General features: G+C 40.4%; 1 protein-coding gene across 1 annotated transcript in view; it reads left to right on the top strand.

Annotated features, from left to right (window-relative positions):
• The first annotated feature begins 1,806 nt into the window (after window positions 1-1,806).
• LOC139944454 (probable ATP-dependent RNA helicase DHX34) overlaps window positions 1,807-8,586 on the top strand; it is a 94,328-nt gene continuing 87,548 nt past the window's right edge. The window contains exon 1 of the mRNA XM_071941473.1: window positions 1,807-2,239. The gene's annotated coding sequence lies outside the window, so the exon portion shown is untranslated. The remainder of the gene's footprint in view (window positions 2,240-8,586) is intronic.

Here is an 8,586-nt window from a genome sequence, read left to right as displayed (position 1 = left end):
GTATTGTTTAAATAAATTGTATTACTATAAGACTCTGTGTGTATTGAAATGCAGTAAAAATTATTGGAATATATTGACTGTCCCTTTAAAACATGTTTGATGCCTTGGACCGGTTACCACTAGGTCGGAATGTGTTAAGGAGGTTCCAAAATGTACTTTTTAGTTCTATTGTAGATAGGCTACTGTATGTTTTACTTCACGGTGACGTGCTGTCTCTGTCTGTCATTTGAAACCTTGCGTATAAACAAACAGTCCACTACACATACCCATTTTTGCATTGATAATGGAAGTCCAAGCATTTCCAAAATCTGAAAAGGCCCAAATTCTACTGCTCAAATTTTGAAGGCTTATTGTTCCGTTTCGTTGGCCAGTAGCTCTCTGAGATTGCAACGCAGAGCATGTACAATGCAAAACTTCCTGGGCCTTTGGCTTAGCGCCCTGCTTTATCGCAGGCTCCATCTTTAACAGACTTGCCCCCCCCACCTCCACCAACCCCACCCCCTCCAACCCAATTAAATGTCTTGTCTTTATCCGCCCTAGACGATGCTGGTGATGATAGGGATGAAACGCCATCTGAGCATATATAATGCAGAAACAATATCGGATATTACGAAGCTACATTGAGTTGTTTTTTGATTTTAAATACAATGACCATGATAGCAAAAAAAGTGCACCATAGCTTGAAATAGGCATTAAATTCCACTATCTGGGAGGGGGACGTCACCCCTCAGACTCCCTAGATTGCCATAGAGAGCATCTACGGCCTAAACAAACAAAAATGCCGGCCCTAAAGCGGGCCCCGGACCCCAGGCCGTAAATGTTATGCGTCCCCCATCTTTCAACGCGGATTGACGCCCCTGCAGCCAAGTATTTATTCCAAGAAGTAGGGGGCCCTAGGGATTGCCTTTGCGTTGAAATGGAAATCGCACAGTAAGAAAAAAATATATGCCGTTAAGCATCTATTATACTTGTCCCTATTTGACAGAGCATGCAGGCACTATACACAAATGTAATCACATAAAAGTATTGCTTAGCAAAAACAAATTATTTGCAAAGGTTACATTAAGTTTGCATGTTGTGGCTAGTGACCGACTTTGCTTAGAAAAGAAATGTTTCAAGCTTTGTTTTCTCCTAAAGATTTGCTATGTGATTTGGCCCAGATCGGATCTCAGGTTCCAGATCCACCAAAATCGGGTGCGACATGAGTTTTTTTTACCCATATACTCAGATGTGTGTAACAATTCCTTGTAAACTCGGTACTAACCGAGTTTTGTGAAAAAAAATAAGGCATGTTACTCGGGTGAGATTCGAACCCACGACCTTTGCAATTCTAGAACAGTGTCATACCAACTAGACCACATTGCCCGATGGCTATGCTGTATAGAGTCAGTACGAATCCCATGTTTTAGCAGCGGGTACTGCAAACGATTTATTATGTTTAATTTGCATCGGGGATAAAGAATATTAATATTTTGGTTTTACCCATAGGCCTATACACCGATGTGTGTTAGCACTCAGTACTCATTACTCAGATTTATTATTACATCCTTCCACCGTGGTTAATCTCAAAACGAATTGGTGCCTTGCCAACTTCTCACTAAAGCTGTGTGACATCTTAAAGTTTGTCCCGTTGTTACACAGAGAATCTGCGGGTACCACAACATCAGCGTCCATTGATTCCAATAACAAGTCAAGGAAATAGTTGACATTCCTAGTTCAATGAAGCATAACCCTGTAGTATACAAGAGGCGCTAAAAGAATAGGTCTTGCCGATATACGCCAGAGGATACACCTCAATACCTTGTACATTAGTAAATCAGTACTACCGAGAAACGATGTATAATACAGATGAGTCGACTTGCCATTCTACATATTAATATTGTCAGCATTATTTCGACCGAAAGTTCCAGTCGATCACAAACGCAACAACAAACGAGAATGATGTAAGATTCAAAGAGCTTCGAGCGGGAGAGGCACAACAGCTTACAAAAAAGGAAAATAGCAACGTTCTCTTTCTGCGGACAGTTGGAAATTTGGTTGGGAAAACTGACACAAGTAAATCTGGTTGGATAACCATCCAACATCTAGAGAGTGGGGAGAAAACCAGCATTTCCTCAGAGGACAGACAGAGAGTTTTAGCATCAGAGAAGGCATCCAAGAGAGAAATCGAGCTATAAGAAGGACCATATGTACCAAGATGGCTACAAGACACTTTCTGCAAACCGTGATCCGCTTTGAGGTAATGAAACAAAACCTTTTTAACCGATATTCTTTGTCGGCTGCTACACCAATTCTTTGGAATCAGACTGATGTGTCAGTGTAATTTTTATGTCGCCCGATAAAGCAAAACTATTTTTTCATGCCTATACGCAAAGCGAAGGAGCATGAAGATTGAGTTTTGTTCGGTGGGAGGACATAATGCCGTGACTGGGCGCCATTCCTATAGACCTGGCGGCCCTGCATTTTTGTGTTCTTAAATACTGTGTACGGAATTACAGTACAGACAAAGAGTTCTATACAGGTCTTCCATTCCTATTTCATTGAAGCGTCACCCGGCGTATATATAAGCAAAGGAGGCGCTAGAAGATTTAAGTCTGGGCCATCTATATAAAAGCACAAAAATGGCTTGACCTGAAAATAGTTTGCAAAAATTGCCAGAATGACGCAGGTACAAACTGCGTCTCTCTATCGTTTTTAGTTCCAGAATAATTCAAAAGTATAGCTGAAAGTTTTTATAAGTCCGGGCTTTTTTTCAACGCATATATTTGTTTTCTCCAATAATCACCACATGCCGTGTGTATCATGCATTAAATATCCACAATTTACGGTGTGTGTCGGGTCTACTCCCTGGCCTCTAGCTTCACTTTGAAAATCCCCATAGCAGTAATTTTTGTACGAGAGGAAAGCCCTTGAAATTGTCCATCCAATGGTGCTAAACTTGTTTAGATTGAGCAATGATTTTGGGTCAAATTGACCCGTTGTACTTTTGATTTTCTCTGTGCACAAAAATGTTTCGGAGCACAGCCGCCTACTTTTAATTTTCGGTATCAAGAAGTCTGGAAGCCGCTCTAAAACTTTGAAATCTGAATTGGGGGACATGCCAGAATGACGCAGGTACAAACTGCGTCTCTCTATCGTTTTTAGTTCCAGAATAATTCAAAAGTATAGCTGAAAGTTTTTATAAGTCCGGGCTTTTTTTCAACGCATATATTTGTTTTCTCCAATAATCACCACATGCCGTGTGTATCATGCGTTAAATATCCACAATTTACGGTGTGTGTCGGGTCTACTCCCTGGCCTCTAGCTTCACTTTGAAAATCCCCATAGCAGTAATTTTTGTACGAGAGGAAAGCCCTTGAAATTGTCCATCCAATGGTGCTAAACTTGTTTAGATTGAGCAATGATTTTGGGTCAAATTGACCCGCTGTACTTTTGATTTTCTCTGTGCACAAAAATGTTTCGGAGCACAGCCGCCTACTTTTAATTTTCGGTATCAAGAAGTCTGGAAGCCGCTCTAAAACTTTGAAATCTGAATTGGGGGACATGCCAGAATGACGCAGGTACAAACTGCGTCTCTCTATCGTTTTTAGTTCCAGAATAATTCAAAAGTATAGCTGAAAGTTTTTATAAGTCCGGGCTTTTTTTCAACGCATATATTTGTTTTCTCCAATAATCACCACATGCCGTGTGTATCATGCGTTAAATATCCACAATTTACGGTGTGTGTCGGGTCTACTCCCTGGCCTCTAGCTTCACTTTGAAAATCCCCATAGCAGTAATTTTTGTACGAGAGGAAAGCCCTTGAAATTGTCCATCCAATGGTGCTAAACTTGTTTAGATTGAGCAATGATTTTGGGTCAAATTGACCCGCTGTACTTTTGATTTTCTCTGTGCACAAAAATGTTTCGGAGCACAGCCGCCTACTTTTAATTTTCGGTATCAAGAAGTCTGGAAGCCGCTCTAAAACTTTGAAATCTGAATTGGGGGACATGCCAGAATGACGCAGGTACAAACTGCGTCTCTCTATCGTTTTTAGTTCCAGAATAATTCAAAAGTATAGCTGAAAGTTTTTATAAGTCCGGGCTTTTTTTCAACGCATATATTTGTTTTCTCCAATAATCACCACATGCCGTGTGTATCATGCGTTAAATATCCACAATTTACGGTGTGTGTCGGGTCTACTCCCTGGCCTCTAGCTTCACTTTGAAAATCCCCATAGCAGTAATTTTTGTACGAGAGGAAAGCCCTTGAAATTGTCCATCCAATGGTGCTAAACTTGTTTAGATTGAGCAATGATTTTGGGTCAAATTGACCCGCTGTACTTTTGATTTTCTCTGTGCACAAAAATGTTTCGGAGCACAGCCGCCTACTTTTAATTTTCGGTATCAAGAAGTCTGGAAGCCGCTCTAAAACTTTGAAATCTGAATTGGGGGACATGCCAGAATGACGCAGGTACAAACTGCGTCTCTCTATCGTTTTTAGTTCCAGAATAATTCAAAAGTATAGCTGAAAGTTTTTATAAGTCCGGGCTTTTTTTCAACGCATATATTTGTTTTCTCCAATAATCACCACATGCCGTGTGTATCATGCGTTAAATATCCACAATTTACGGTGTGTGTCGGGTCTACTCCCTGGCCTCTAGCTTCACTTTGAAAATCCCCATAGCAGTAATTTTTGTACGAGAGGAAAGCCCTTGAAATTGTCCATCCAATGGTGCTAAACTTGTTTAGATTGAGCAATGATTTTGGGTCAAATTGACCCGCTGTACTTTTGATTTTCTCTGTGCACAAAAATGTTTCGGAGCACAGCCGCCTACTTTTAATTTTCGGTATCAAGAAGTCTGGAAGCCGCTCTAAAACTTTGAAATCTGAATTGGGGGACATGCCAGAATGACGCAGGTACAAACTGCGTCTCTCTATCGTTTTTAGTTCCAGAATAATTCAAAAGTATAGCTGAAAGTTTTTATAAGTCCGGGCTTTTTTTCAACGCATATATTTGTTTTCTCCAATAATCACCACATGCCGTGTGTATCATGCGTTAAATATCCACAATTTACGGTGTGTGTCGGGTCTACTCCCTGGCCTCTAGCTTCACTTTGAAAATCCCCATAGCAGTAATTTTTGTACGAGAGGAAAGCCCTTGAAATTGTCCATCCAATGGTGCTAAACTTGTTTAGATTGAGCAATGATTTTGGGTCAAATTGACCCGCTGTACTTTTGATTTTCTCTGTGCACAAAAATGTTTCGGAGCACAGCCGCCTACTTTTAATTTTCGGTATCAAGAAGTCTGGAAGCCGCTCTAAAACTTTGAAATCTGAATTGGGGGACATGCCAGAATGACGCAGGTACAAACTGCGTCTCTCTATCGTTTTTAGTTCCAGAATAATTCAAAAGTATAGCTGAAAGTTTTTATAAGTCCGGGCTTTTTTTCAACGCATATATTTGTTTTCTCCAATAATCACCACATGCCGTGTGTATCATGCGTTAAATATCCACAATTTACGGTGTGTGTCGGGTCTACTCCCTGGCCTCTAGCTTCACTTTGAAAATCCCCATAGCAGTAATTTTTGTACGAGAGTAAAGCCCTTGAAATTGTCCATCCAATGGTGCTAAACTTGTTTAGATTGAGCAATGATTTTGGGTCAAATTGACCCGCTGTACTTTTGATTTTCTCTGTGCACAAAAATGTTTCGGAGCACAGCCGCCTACTTTTAATTTTCGGTATCAAGAAGTCTGGAAGCCGCTCTAAAACTTTGAAATCTGAATTGGGGGACATGCCAGAATGACGCAGGTACAAACTGCGTCTCTCTATCGTTTTTAGTTCCAGAATAATTCAAAAGTATAGCTGAAAGTTTTTATAAGTCCGGGCTTTTTTTCAACGCATATATTTGTTTTCTCCAATAATCACCACATGCCGTGTGTATCATGCGTTAAATATCCACAATTTACGGTGTGTGTCGGGTCTACTCCCTGGCCTCTAGCTTCACTTTGAAAATCCCCATAGCAGTAATTTTTGTACGAGAGGAAAGCCCTTGAAATTGTCCATCCAATGGTGCTAAACTTGTTTAGATTGAGCAATGATTTTGGGTCAAATTGACCCGCTGTACTTTTGATTTTCTCTGTGCACAAAAATGTTTCGGAGCACAGCCGCCTACTTTTAATTTTCGGTATCAAGAAGTCTGGAAGCCGCTCTAAAACTTTGAAATCTGAATTGGGGGACATGCCAGAATGACGCAGGTACAAACTGCGTCTCTCTATCGTTTTTAGTTCCAGAATAATTCAAAAGTATAGCTGAAAGTTTTTATAAGTCCGGGCTTTTTTTCAACGCATATATTTGTTTTCTCCAATAATCACCACATGCCGTGTGTATCATGCGTTAAATATCCACAATTTACGGTGTGTGTCGGGTCTACTCCCTGGCCTCTAGCTTCACTTTGAAAATCCCCATAGCAGTAATTTTTGTACGAGAGGAAAGCCCTTGAAATTGTCCATCCAATGGTGCTACACTTGTTTAGATTGAGCAATGATTTTGGGTCAAATTGACCCGCTGTACTTTTGATTTTCTCTGTGCACAAAAATGTTTCGGAGCACAGCCGCCTACTTTTAATTTTCGGTATCAAGAAGTCTGGAAGCCGCTCTAAAACTTTGAAATCTGAATTGGGGGACATGCCAGAATGACGCAGGTACAAACTGCGTCTCTCTATCGTTTTTAGTTCCAGAATAATTCAAAAGTATAGCTGAAAGTTTTTATAAGTCCGGGCTTTTTTTCAACGCATATATTTGTTTTCTCCAATAATCACCACATGCCGTGTGTATCATGCGTTAAATATCCACAATTTACGGTGTGTGTCGGGTCTACTCCCTGGCCTCTAGCTTCACTTTGAAAATCCCCATAGCAGTAATGTTTGTACGAGAGGAAAGCCCTTGAAATTGTCCATCCAATGGTGCTAAACTTGTTTAGATTGAGCAATGATTTTGGGTCAAATTGACCCGCTGTACTTTTGATTTTCTCTGTGCACAAAAATGTTTCGGAGTAACGCCGCCTACTTTTAATTTTCGGTATCAAGAAGTCTGGAAGCCGCTCTAAAACTTTGAAATCTGAATTGGGGGACATGCCAGAATGACGCAGGTACAAACTGCGTCTCTCTATCGTTTTTAGTTCCAGAATAATTCAAAAGTATAGCTGAAAGTTTTTATAAGTCCGGGCTTTTTTTCAACGCATATATTTGTTTTCTCCAATAATCACCACATGCCGTGTGTATCATGCGTTAAATATCCACAATTTACGGTGTGTGTCGGGTCTACTCCCTGGCCTCTAGCTTCACTTTGAAAATCCCCATAGCAGTAATTTTTGTACGAGAGGAAAGCCCTTGAAATTGTCCATCCAATGGTGCTAAACTTGTTTAGATTGAGCAATGATTTTGGGTCAAATTGACCCGCTGTACTTTTGATTTTCTCTGTGCACAAAAATGTTTCGGAGCACAGCCGCCTACTTTTAATTTTCGGTATCAAGAAGTCTGGAAGCCGCTCTAAAACTTTGAAATCTGAATTGGGGGACATGCCAGAATGACGCAGGTACAAACTGCGTCTCTCTATCGTTTTTAGTTCCAGAATAATTCAAAAGTATAGCTGAAAGTTTTTATAAGTCCGGGCTTTTTTTCAACGCATATATTTGTTTTCTCCAATAATCACCACATGCCGTGTGTATCATGCGTTAAATATCCACAATTTACGGTGTGTGTCGGGTCTACTCCCTGGCCTCTAGCTTCACTTTGAAAATCCCCATAGCAGTAATTTTTGTACGAGAGGAAAGCCCTTGAAATTGTCCATCCAATGGTGCTAAACTTGTTTAGATTGAGCAATGATTTTGGGTCAAATTGACCCGTTGTACTTTTGATTTTCTCTGTGCACAAAAATGTTTCGGAGCACAGCCGCCTACTTTTAATTTTCGGTATCAAGAAGTCTGGAAGCCGCTCTAAAACTTTGAAATCTGAATTGGGGGACATGCCAGAATGACGCAGGTACAAACTGCGTCTCTCTATCGTTTTTAGTTCCAGAATAATTCAAAAGTATAGCTGAAAGTTTTTATAAGTCCGGGCTTTTTTTCAACGCATATATTTGTTTTCTCCAATAATCACCACATGCCGTGTGTATCATGCGTTAAATATCCACAATTTACGGTGTGTGTCGGGTCTACTCCCTGGCCTCTAGCTTCACTTTGAAAATCCCCATAGCAGTAATTTTTGTACGAGAGGAAAGCCCTTGAAATTGTCCATCCAATGGTGCTAAACTTGTTTAGATTGAGCAATGATTTTGGGTCAAATTGACCCGCTGTACTTTTGATTTTCTCTGTGCACAAAAATGTTTCGGAGCAACGCCGCCTACTTTTAATTTTCGGTATCAAGAAGTCTGGAAGCCGCTCTAAAACTTTGAAATCTGAATTGGGGGACATGCCAGAATGACGCAGGTACAAACTGCGTCTCTCTATCGTTTTTAGTTCCAGAATAATTCAAAAGTATAGCTGAAAGTTTTTATAAGTCCGGGCTTTTTTTCAACGCATATATTTGTTTTCTCCAATAATCACCAC

Source organism: Asterias amurensis, chromosome 11, assembly GCF_032118995.1.
Source record: "Asterias amurensis chromosome 11, ASM3211899v1".
Taxonomy (NCBI): domain Eukaryota; kingdom Metazoa; phylum Echinodermata; class Asteroidea; order Forcipulatida; family Asteriidae; genus Asterias; species Asterias amurensis.
This window is presented reverse-complemented; position numbering and strand designations above follow the sequence as displayed.